Genomic DNA, 12486 nt, shown 5'->3' on the forward strand with positions numbered 1-12486 from the left:
TACCTTAAGTCGAAGCGAGTCCACGCCGAAGCCGTGACCCTTTTCCTCTGCCAGCCTTCCCATTAAAGCCCGGGGGTCAGAGTTCAGAGGAGCCACGTTAGTGAGGGAGCTCTACCGGGCCCCAGAGACCTAATGAAAACACATACCAGCGAATTAGCCTGCCAGCCGCCAGTTAGGCTAACATAAATATGAGAAGTTCAGCCGTGACCTGGGGAACGCAAACACTCCGAGCCACTGGAACAAATAGGTCTTGTCATGACTTGGTCAGCAGACATAGCTCTCGCTGGGTCCGGTCCAAAAAAGTGTGACAGATATGGATTTGATTGATGCGAAAGAGGTAATTCGATGGCTTTAACTGGCGTACTGGGCTGTGTGTTAATGTTTTGCCGAGTTTGTATTTATGATTGTGGAGTGCAGAGACGTTCATAAGCCTTCTGCGATAAAGCGGAGGCCGTGGTCAATGCACACTATTAAGCTCTCTCACGACTCCCTTAGGTAAATGTGCGGCAGAGACAGACGGTCTTTTGTCCACATTCTCAAAGATGTCCTTTCTCTCCTCTCGTTTTTGTCGCCCTTGGGCGCGTAAAAGAAAAGAGAGAGATAGAGAGAGAAGGGGTGTGGGGAGGGGGGGTCTCATTATGTAAGTGTTGTTTTCTTTTCTTTTTCCCTTGACCTTGTGACACTATACTGTTAAACGAGCTGCCGGGCCTTTATGAGTCCGCTCGGAGGCCCGTGCAGCGATGTTAAGATCCACTGATAACATCCCAGACGGTTCCTTTCTACTTGAAGGAACACAATGACCTGTTTCCACCCCTCGCTTACAGCACAGGGGAGGTTGTGATTGAGGAGGCATGCCATCATCCGGCACCAGCGAACGTCCCACTGATGAGTTGCGTGTCCCCGTTGGTTGATGGTGTTTTGAGGCTCTGCCTGATGAAATGTTTTTTCGCATTCCCTTGCGTTGCCTCCGCTCCCAGGTTTCCCTCGTTTTGCCCCATCTCCCAATGAGATCACTTGCTGACGGTAGCTTTGAGCAAACAGAGCAGCATTTCGTGAGAATCAAAAAGCCATTCAACTTCCTTAGGAAATTTGCCTTGTTTACAAGACTGCGTGTGCACCGTTGCAAAATGCCAAACCATTACAGAGCCTGATTGCAAACCTGCTAAATTCTCTGTTTATGGTTCTCAGTTGTAAACCATTGTTTACGCAGAAAGAGGATTTTGTGTAATAAACGGGTTCAGACTCAGAGAGCTACTCGGTAATCTCTCCTCAGTCGATAAGTGTTCCTTGCCCTCTTTTGGTTGTGCAATTTGTAATTAACAAGCAACTGATACTTTGGCAAAAAAAAGAGCTGCATGTCTGCACTGACAAACACTTATTTGCTCGCTCGCTTGCGTGTTTGTTATCACTCACGGGGTTAGGGAAGGCTGACAGTCGGCCGACGTAATACACGATGTCACGCTTTCGTGAACTCCACAAATCATTCGAGCAGCGGGGCGATGGCGGCGAGCCTAGGTCACACGCTGGCGCGGCCTTTAATCTGTTTGCGGTGACCTCAGTGGAAAGCAGCATGAATGGAGCGGCAAAGCTCTGGCACCTCATAAAACCGATTAGAATGCTTAACACACCGCCCCGCGTCTTAACCCTTTCTCTTGTCTCCCTATGCTGCTGCTGGTATTTTCTGCCCCATCAACTGCTGTGGTCAAGACAGAAAGAACAAACACCTCCGGAGGAGAAGGAGGTTGAGGATGAGGAGGACCAGTGGGCTCCCAAACGGCGGTGCTGGAAGTCATTCGGGACAGCAGGATGACATGCAGGGCTGACGCGCGAGCGGTATTTGAGGATCAGTTCCTAATCCTTCCCTCAACAGAGAAAAACACCGGAGGAGGGATGAAAACAAGACATCAGAATAGGCTTGAGATCTCATTGCCTTGTTTGTAATCTAAAGACAACACAGGCCGGAAGGAGAAGCCGTGTGTGGCCTCCATTTGGATTTCATTTCATTTTTATGGGACAGTGGCTTTAGAGACAGACCCCCATGATGTTTGGACAATCGTTTTTTTAATGATTTTTAATAAAGATAGTATCAACCAGGTGGTGATGAACTTGCAATTTCAGCTTGAGCAACTCAACTCTAAGTAAAAGAAACTTAAGGCCCGAGCGACCGGATGGAAAGATCTGCAACGACGCAAACAGACTGGAGACCAAGGAGGGCGCAGAGACTAAATAGACAGGGACAGGAGGATGACAGCGAGGGACAGGTGACAGCGGGGTCCAATTAGCAACAGGTGAAACTCATCAGGACAATCTCACACATGGGAAACACCCAGAGGCAAAGCAGGAGGATTTGAAAGAGGGATTTTAAAATTGCCAAAGAATAAATCTATAATCTCAGAGCACATAATGACAAATTTAGCTGGTGAACATGTTTTTCAACCTCTGTTGATCTAATTTGTCTTACAGCCCTGTTTGTCAATCACCTGCTTCCAGGCTAACGCACATGTATGAAGTACACTTCCGACTGCATGTTTCAAATCAGCTAAAAACAACAGCCGTGTTTTATACCACGTGCTCAAAATAATCCCCAACGGGAGGGAGGTCAGTCACCTTCTGTGTGTGAGTATTTTCAAAAGAGTAAAGGGTCCGGGCGTTAATCAAATTTGAACATCTGTTTTTTGGTTCATCTCTGCTGACCAAAACAAAAAAACTCACATGAAGTTGAAGAAGAATGCACGGGGGAAGACCAGAGTTCGGCGACGGGTGTGCTTGTGTTTGCAAACCAGCTGATTGCAGTGGAAATATTGAGTGTGAACTGCACATCTTTCTCCTTCCCACAAACATGAAATAAATCTTTTTTTCACCTGTTTCTTTCCTGCCTGGTTGTAGCGGCTGATTTGTTTTCTCGCTGTGTGGGTTGTTGTAGAGCGGCGGCTGGGCACAGGAGGAGGAAGGATGAAAGCTGCAGCTCTCAGGTAGAGGCAGCCGAGGAGACGCGTTGCCACATCCTGCAACGTGACCTCCGAGACCGGAGGAACTGTGGCTGAGCGCACACACGTCCGCTAGAACCCTGTGCATGTGAAGGCAAGAGGGATTGTGGTTGCCTGCCTGCTTTTCTACAGGTGAAAAACAACGACAGAATTACCATCCGCCGGGTGATTTAGTGAGACTTGTGCAAGTTATTCTTGTTCACGTGTTAGATCCTCCTTCCATCTGTCTCAGTATACAGGCACCCACGTTGTTGAGCTCTGTCTCGATGACTCCACATGGAAGAACTCTCCAAGTGGCTCATCAAAGCATGTCTAGATTGGCCAAAATAGCCGCGTGTAGATTTGGATGTGGCACCACCCTGAATGCCATTGGGGTGTGGGCATTAACAGATGCAGCCAGGCGAAACCACGGACAGACAGACCAACTTAGAAACTGAAAGGGCTCTCAGCTGTTCAGCCTCCGTCTCCGGTCTACACCCCCCCCCCCCTCCCCCGCACAGCCACATCTTTGTCTCACTCATCCAACAACAGACAACATGTAGCCCTTCACGGCTCAATTGACTGTATGCGCTCCATGCTCACACATACCAGCGTTATTCGGACAAAATCCACTTGGGGGAATTTTAGCTGAAACCTTTTTGGGCCAGATGAAATAACGCTGGCCAACACACTCGTGCACCCGTGGCCGTCCATCATGAGCTCATTTGTGTGGGTCGGTTGCCAAAACAAATTGCTTGTTGTCTCAGTTGTTGCTTAGTGACATCGGAAAATAAGCAGCAATTGCAGGATGATGGTTATAAACAAGATTTCCCGGTGATCAGATAAGATGAGATATTTCTTTATTAGTCCCACGATGGAGAAATTCACAGGATCAGGGCAGCAAAGTGGACAGTGCACACAAGATGGTAAAAAAAACAAAAAAAACATGGTAAAAAAGCAAGAGCGACAGTAATAATTAAATAGGTAAAGACATAATAATGACAGACAAAAATAAAACGTGTAAAGACCACAGTAATTAAATATACTAGGAATCTCAGCTTTTTCCCACCTTTCTGAGATGGTGAGATTAACTAGCATGAAAGAATATACTGTTGGTGGCATGCATGTGAACGAGGCTAACAGAAGGAGACATGCCAGTCGGCTGAGTAGAAGAAGGATCAGATGTGAAGCGGAGGAAATGGGGAAGCAGAGAAATCCATTTGGAATGTCTGACTCAGGACAGAAAATGGAAAGAAATGCATTTCAATTGGCAGCCATGCATGGGAGGATGGAGGAGGTCGACTGGTAAGTATTAAGAAACAGGGTAGTGTTAGTCTGGCAGACAGATATAGCAGTGAGAAAGTAACAAGTCAAGAAACAAAAGATAACCCGAAAAGGGTAGTGAAGACAACAGAAAACCAATCACAAGATGAATGCTTTACTCGCATTTCCATTCTATTTGTTGTGGCTGGCTCTTGCTAAGGGAATTTCCTGATTATCTTTTAAAAGGGGGTTTGTTTCATGGAAGGAATGCGCCGAGACACGCGATACATCTAGGTGAACAAAATGTTGACGGATTTTAAATAAGCTGCACTAATGTTTTGTACTTAAACTGGCACCTTCCGTCAATGCGCTGCAGCCCACTGCGTTTGCATCACACTGGAGGACACAGTCCGGGGACTCCAGCAACAGCAGGTAGACCCGACCATATGTCATCTGAGGCGTGGCAGGGGTCGAAGGTCACGCTAACTACTAATGACTACCTGCTGACGCGTGCTGCTCGGGTGCTCTGTTTTTGTTTGCGTAGCCGTGGTGACAGTGCAACAAGCTGCACACGCACATCCCATCTGCAATGCCATGTCATCAACTGGTGACAAGCTGAGATATAAGTAAAATATTTGATATGTAAGAATATAAACTATGCAGCTCTTTAGCCAGTCATGTTTTGTTTTTAAGTTAATGATCAGATAAAACACCTATCTGGCTTTAGAGTTTAATGACTTCAAATGCTGTAAAGACTGTTATTCCCTTGAGGACGTAATGTGTGTGCGTGTGGAAGGAGGAGTTTGCTTTCAGACCATAGCCAAGTAGATCCTTAAAGAGGCTATCCTCGGCCTTTTATCTGTACCACCACAAGGCCATTTCGGGGAGCTTTGTGGTTTGGGGTTTATGAAAAGCTCTCAACTTAAAATAAGGTGGACAACTACAATCCAAACAGGCCGAACTGAAATATAGAAAGAGTCATGTTTTTGTGAGGGAAAAACCACACGGGTTGCAAAGGTTTTTATGAACTAAAAGGTCAAAGGTTTTCATGCGATGTATTACTGTCTATCAATCAATGCTAAATTTACCAGTTCACTCCAGACCTGAAGATATGTGTGTGTGAGTGTGCTTTTGCATACGTGTGATTTGCGTTTGACTGTGTTTGTGTGTTTTTGTGGGGGGGTTTTGTGCTTGCAATCAGCAGGCAGCTTCCTCTGCCACTATGTGGCCCATTGTGACTCGCATTAGGGATGAGTTGAGGGGGGGGTTCGGGTCAAATGTCAGGCGAAGGTTATAACCTTCTCTTGTTGGAGGCACTGTCCACTCTAATTCATACTGTGAACAGGTGCACCGCGTAATGCTTGTTGTCTTTCTGCATTAAAGAACAGTTTGACATTTTGGGATGAGAAGATTGGGAAGCACTCACATCTCTCCCCTGCAGCCTGTAGCCGGTTAGCTTAGCTTAAAATCCTAGAAACAACCTGGCAACCGCTCATGTGCAATATGTGGAGGACATAAAACTGCCAATTGTCATTTTTAGATAGTAGGTGGATTTCTTGCAACTGTATTTAACATGTATAGCCATGGTTATGAAAGAACTATAATTGAGGACCTCTTCAATAATGGTGATTCACCAAAATCAGAAAGAAATGATACATAATAGCTGCACTATTTCACAATATAGCACTCGTATTCACTTTGTTCGTATTTACTCAAAAAAATACCTCTTCAGTAAATCAAGAGGCCACATCGAGCACACCCCATGATCCCAAACAAGAATCCGGCAGCTCATTCCCTCCCATAATTTCAGTTCTGTTCCTACTTTATTTTGTTATTTTGCTTTTATCCTTGCGGGACCTCCCAAGGAGACACCTAGACTTAAGTGCACACTCATACGTGTCTGTCTCCGCTGGTTTGGTAGCCGAGCACCTAACGGCTGTGACTTATAGCTCACGCAGTTCATGCGTCCCTCCAGGCCTCTCTGTTAAAACTGCCCTCTTCCTCACACCCCTCGGATCACAAATCCGACCAGCTGCCGATGAATCAAACTCCGAACTCGGAAATGATGAAAAGCTGGAGGGCTGTGCAGTTTACAGTAGTCTACAGCTCTTTTCCTCAAGCTCAATGTGAACATGAAACCCAGTCCATCACCGGCCTCTGGCCCAACGTCTGTGGCTCCGTGACACCCGCTGCAGCGAGGCCGTCCTCTGAATCAAAACCCAGAGACCCTGCCAACAAAGTCTAAGGCCCCATCGGTTAGATTCTACCTTCCCACGGATCAATTACAACTGTTTGTCTGAGATTCTGACTGTCGGATTAACGATGTCTGCAACTAGAGTTGGGAATTCACGTATTGGGTCACAACGCCTCTACATCTTTGTCTTCATTCATATTATTACTTATTGACAGGCCTCCTTGTGTTAACGGACGCTGAATCGCTCCTTTGTCTCACATCTGGTTCCACGGAGTCCGCTGGAGAGCGGACCGTCGTCTCTGTGGGACGGGGTTGTTTGCTGCCTCGCTGCGGCAGTGACCCCCCCGAGCTCAGCCAGCACGTTTCTCACACCCCTCACTCCAGCCACAGTGGACAGGAAGCGACTCTGTCTGCCACCGCCGAGCTGTGCCGGGTCTCATGAGCGTTGCGATGGCAATGTGCAGGGACGGCAGGAATGCAGCACCCGGATGCTGGAACTCGAGGAATCCCCCCCCCGGCCCCCCCAACCCCCTCCCCTCTAACGCAAAGCCAGACCGGAGGAATCTGCTGCCACATCAATGTTAAACCAGACGAGACTCAGACTGTAACGATGGATGAATCATATTGAGACTACAGATCTCTTCATTGTTTAACCCACATCGAGGCCTTTTTTTTTTTTTTACATGAAGACACTGTGGTCGTGATTCTTACAGACGGGCAGCATGTCTTCATTACTAAAGAAATGCTGTTTAAATAAAGCTCTAGTTCAAAGACCATCATTCTGGATGAGATGTGATTTTCTCATCACTGCGTAAAGATGATTTTACGATCAAGCAAAGGAAACAAGAAAAGCTCCGATGCTAAGGAGAATACCCCAAATCCAGTCTGACATCTCGCTCATTTTAAGAGTTCTCCAGCACCTTTGATGTCATTTCCCCTTGGTCTTTTAAAGTTGAACGTTAATGAGGAGAACAGCACATGTCCGCTGCAGTATGTGATCCGAGGCCCTGATCAAAGAGGCCAGAGACACATCAGTCATGTGATCCGGCTGAGTGGACTGTGAGACTTAGACAGCCAAGACCATTTGTGAATTAAATCAGTGAAAAGCTTTCAATGATGAGGCCCAGAGGTGTGTATCCTTAATGCTGCTAGACGCTTAAAGTCCCAGAAAAATACTTTTCCACATATCTTTTTTTTATCATCATAAAAGGATTTTCTTACAGAAACAAACAGTGTTTGTCAGCAGAAGTATTACATCCTGATACCACTAAATAAACTAAAAGGGAATGTGAAGTCTTGATCTAGTCTAATAATAACTTTACAAAGTGAGATGTAACATAAAAACACCACATTGATGAAGATGAAACTAGTGCTTTCCAAACAAACCATCTGTCTGGTTGGGCTCTCTGGTTTTTTGTTTTTTTTAGCAGTTCTACCAGTTTTCCTTCTTTCCTTTTCCATTAATCATCACATAACCTCAAATATATCTTGTGACATGTTTAAGGGGCCAGACCCTTTTAGGTTGGGAACCACTTCTCTAAACCACATAACTGTGTAACGTAAGTCAAGCCATCTCCACATGGAGCACCATGCAGGGAAAATACTGAGACTTAAAGTACGTTTAGCCGACATCACCGCAGTCGTGAAGAACTTTTACTTGTTATTGAGTATTTCTGCATCACTTTGACTAAAGAAAATGAGTAAGGGCAGAAGTTAAATGGTCAAACGGTCACAAGCCTTAAAAGCCTTAAAAAAAACATTAAGATGATTTCTTTTTACTCTATTGAAGTTGTTTGTTATAACGTATAAACACTGTGTAAAGTAGCCTACACCTTAAGTGACAAAGCACACTGACATACCTCACATGTCCAGAGAGAAAAATGTTATTTGACTGTCTCAGTTTCACTGTAAGTGGAAGGGCGTGGACGGCATGTGTTCAGACACACTAATCCTTTCACCTTCCCAGAATGAGCAGTAAACAGGTGAGGAATGTGGAGGTGAGGTCATTAGGCTTGATTAGTGCAAACCATACGAGCTACAACGCTATTGAGAGTCAAACTGGCCCATCTGCTTATCATATTACTTATATTAGACTGTGATGCCATGCAACTCCTTAAATTCAACTTGGTTAGGAGAAGCCAGGAAAAAAAAGAAAAACACCTCTTATGTAACCAGCGTCTAATGGTCGTGCGTCTGGGCTTCTCTCCTCCACTAACGTTATACGCTTCAACCGCAGAGCGTCTGCTTAAACCCAAATTATAGGCCGAAAAAGGTCTGATATAATATTTACTAAGCTGCTGGAAGACTTGTACCGGAGGGATCGTGCAGGACGGCAGGTTTTCACAGAGCTTTTTATTGACCTTTGCTCTGTCATCTCGTAAACTCTACTGCTGTCCAAGGGTCTCTGAGACATTCGCCAGCGTGTCACCGTGACCTCTTCTATCTCAGTCCGTCAGAGGACAGATTAATGGTCCAAGAGGAGGAAGACCGATGGACATTAGTGATAAAATGAAGGGCCACTGACATTACAAAGGGGGGAGCGATGTGTGATTAGCACGTAGCACCATTTACAGTAAGCACAAGTGCACTTTAAGGACTTGGCTCCTGGTCTCGGTAATTTGATGTGAAGGAAATGATGTCGAGAAGCGATAAGACCCGGATGGAATGTTTTCTATCTGCATCTGTGGCCGGTTTCGGGAGCCTGCGGAGAGAAATAACATGATCCACTGTTTATTTGGAAAATAAAGTTTGGATAATAAATTACTCCCTTTTAGTGAGAAGGGAGCCAAAAAGTAGATTTTAGATTTGAAGAGGCGTATTAATCTTGTCTTTAATTTGATATTTATATGAGAACTTATGTCATCTGACTGTATGATTAGCACTTTTCTGTTTTTGGACCAAACATTGAAGGGGAATTTGAAGTTGTGTCAAAGTTAAAACTCAAAGAACCAGGTATAAAATGTCAACCTCCCAGCTTCAGAAGAAAAATTAACAGACAAATAAAAATAACCTGTTCAAACGTAATGTAGTAGAGAAGGCATGACATCAGAGGTCTGAAGAATTGGCATCAGAAAAAAACTATAAAAATGTATTTCAAATTGAACAATGTAAACAATGTCAGTTATTACCACGTGACGTTCTGCTACAAAAATGTCCTGTGGTTATTTTTATTATTATTATTATTATTAAGCCAACATGTCACCCAGAAACTGAAAGGACATTTTTTTTATATATTGTTTTTATAACAGTGCATTGAGTTCTTGTTTTTAAACATAGCACAAACAGAAACGGAGGCTACCAATGAGAACGCCACAATGGGGGGAAAAACAATGACCAACCGGGGACAGCTATGTCAGAAATGACGGCAGGTGACATTTCTTTCTATTCAGGAGTGTGAGAGTTGAAGTAATCACGAGGATTAACTGGGGAGACGGGGATGGGCGTCCAGCAGGATCGCGTGCCACAGGTGTAAAATGTTAGGTCATTGTGTTCTTGGCTCCTGGGAACTGAAGTCGAGTGCTGTGCTAATAAAGACTGTGCTATGGTGCCGGATGACATGCGTTGTGTTCGTGTTCTTTTCTCGAGAAGACATCTATTGACAGGCTGCCTGGCAAGCTTTCACTGCCGCTTCCTTTGAACTGCGCGCTTATGCAAGCCGGTGAAATAGGTGGGGTATCCTGGAGCGGCAGAAAACAAAAGAAAACAGCAACGATGCAGATGCTTGGGCAAATGTTAGCTCATGACTTCATTACTTAGGGCCTGACCGCTGCTCTTCCCGGCGGGCCGAGCACCGTAGTCTCCTGTCGTGGGGGAGCCAGCATCTGAGAGCCTCTTGTCATGAGGAAAGAGCTTCAGCAAAAGAGAGACACTATTGACGCATTGCGTGATTGCAAAATCCAAAATGCAAAAAAAAAAATGCAAATGTTTTCATTTCAACATGTGATGTGGTTTATGTCTGTGGAAAAGGTCTGGTCTGGTCACTTAGTGGCATGCGTGCTCACACAATGCCTCGTGTTTTGTCTATACAGTGACAGTTGACCCTGATGTAAACAGAGGGTATCCTGGTAACCAGGTGGTGGGCGGAGAATGTTTTTTGTGTCTTAAAAAGGCAAGAATGTGCAAAGGAAAGCATCATTTCCAATTCAGGAATATGAGAGAGAGAGAGAGACGGTGAAAACACAGAAAGATGAGAAGGGGGCGTTTGGTCGTGAGAACCATGCACGGTGTCAGTGGCCAAAACATGCCGGTATTTACTTTACTGTTTTTACGTGACTGCTGGTAAATACCAGCATAAGTGAGTCACTTGCCGTGCCCTGACACACCACTCATCTCTTCATTCCACCACATCACAGGTGGGGTACTGATGCGTGCAGTGGCTGGCAGCCTCCACCTGCTGCGCCTGGAGCAACGAAACGGGGAGTCAGGGAAGAAGATATAAAACATTGGAATGTGTGTGATTGGACAATTTCACAGTAAAGAGAAATGTAATCGTACAGCCACACGATATTCGCATTTCTATCGAGGTAAAGTTCTGAGTTTCGACGCTTCCTCTCCATTGGGATCCAAACATTGAGCCCCTGAAGCTGCGCTTTGCCACCGCTGCCGTCTCTAACTTAATCCTCTCGGCCGGAGCATTTTACCCGACGAACCTCTGCTGATAACATCTGAACTTTCCCGTATTTGTTCTCTAACCAGCTGCATCTTGCAGCGGAACAGGCCCCCGATACGTATCTCAGATATGTTTCAAACACACCTTTGTGCCGGCGGACCGAACAAAAGTCACCACAATGGTGCAGCTGCAGGGGGAATGCACATGCACTGGAACTGTCACGCGCTGACCTCCGGCTCCAGCCATGATTACAACATCAGCGCTCTGAGCTAAATGCAGTCGGTTCCAGCCTCCGGTCAGGATCGAGTGCCTGAGTGCCGAGAAAGGAGCAGGAACAGGATGTCCCCAATCGAAACGAGGAGAAAGAATGCGTAGAGCGGTTGACTCAAGACAGAGGGGCAGTTTCCCATGACACAATCATGGCAACTTCCTGGAGCTGCGAGGTTTTGGTACACAAACGGGGCCTGTGGAATGTGAACCCCGGCAGGTCAGGCGGTGGACCTGAGGGATAGAGCCGGCGTGACGGCTACATGTCCAGCAGGCAACCATTAACCCCGCATCCCGTCTGTCAACTGACTCTGGCAAACACGCGTGCGTAAAAACACAACCTGACTTGAGTGACCTTTGACCTTGCTCACGGATGAACCCCCCTTGCTCTGGCCCAGTTCGAGACTGTGATGTTGTTGCACTTGAGATATCAATGACCAAGCAGGATTTGTTGCATATCCGTCTTTGTGGGACACTATAAAATGATGGTCCTGCAGCTTTTTTGTCACTAACAGATTTAGACGGATTGCATTTCTCTTAATGACAATAAGGAAGAAGTATCCTTCTACAACGACCGGGGAGATAATAAATAGTTATAGCTCGTCAAAGTAAAGAGACATTTTATTACATATATTTTACATTTAAAACGCGCGGTTTGGTGAGGTTATACTTTCAATACATCCTCTCCTGTTGCCGCCCTAATTATTTTACCATCCCACTTCATACAATGTTGCCTCGTTGCATTTCTCAGGCTCTCTCTACACCCTTTTTATTAAACTAAAGCTGTAATTTGCCACATCTCTCATCAGGGGGTGATTCAAAAGTACCTTATGTCACAGCTCTTTGATTTGCGTTTTTATCATCCAGGATTCAATTCTCGGAGGAGGGAATTATTTTGGTCCCTGCCGCCCTGGAGGCTGGATATGTTTCATTTTTTTTTTTTTTTACCACATATCCATGCAACATCTGGTATAAGAATGCTATGTCCAACTGCAGCATACATAAGCAAATATCTTTATTCAAACAGTCCACTTTGGACATTTACCATCCCAGTGAGCATAGAGCTACACACATGCACACATGCAAAAGAGGGGTATGAGGTCTGGAGAGTATGTAAATGAGGGTAAAAATGCAAAAGAGACAGGGTTTGACGAAATATAGTTGAAAAGACGAAATATAGTTGAAAA

The sequence above is a fragment of the Pungitius pungitius genome, chromosome 12 (genome assembly GCF_949316345.1).
Source record: "Pungitius pungitius chromosome 12, fPunPun2.1, whole genome shotgun sequence".
Lineage (NCBI taxonomy): Eukaryota > Metazoa > Chordata > Actinopteri > Perciformes > Gasterosteidae > Pungitius > Pungitius pungitius.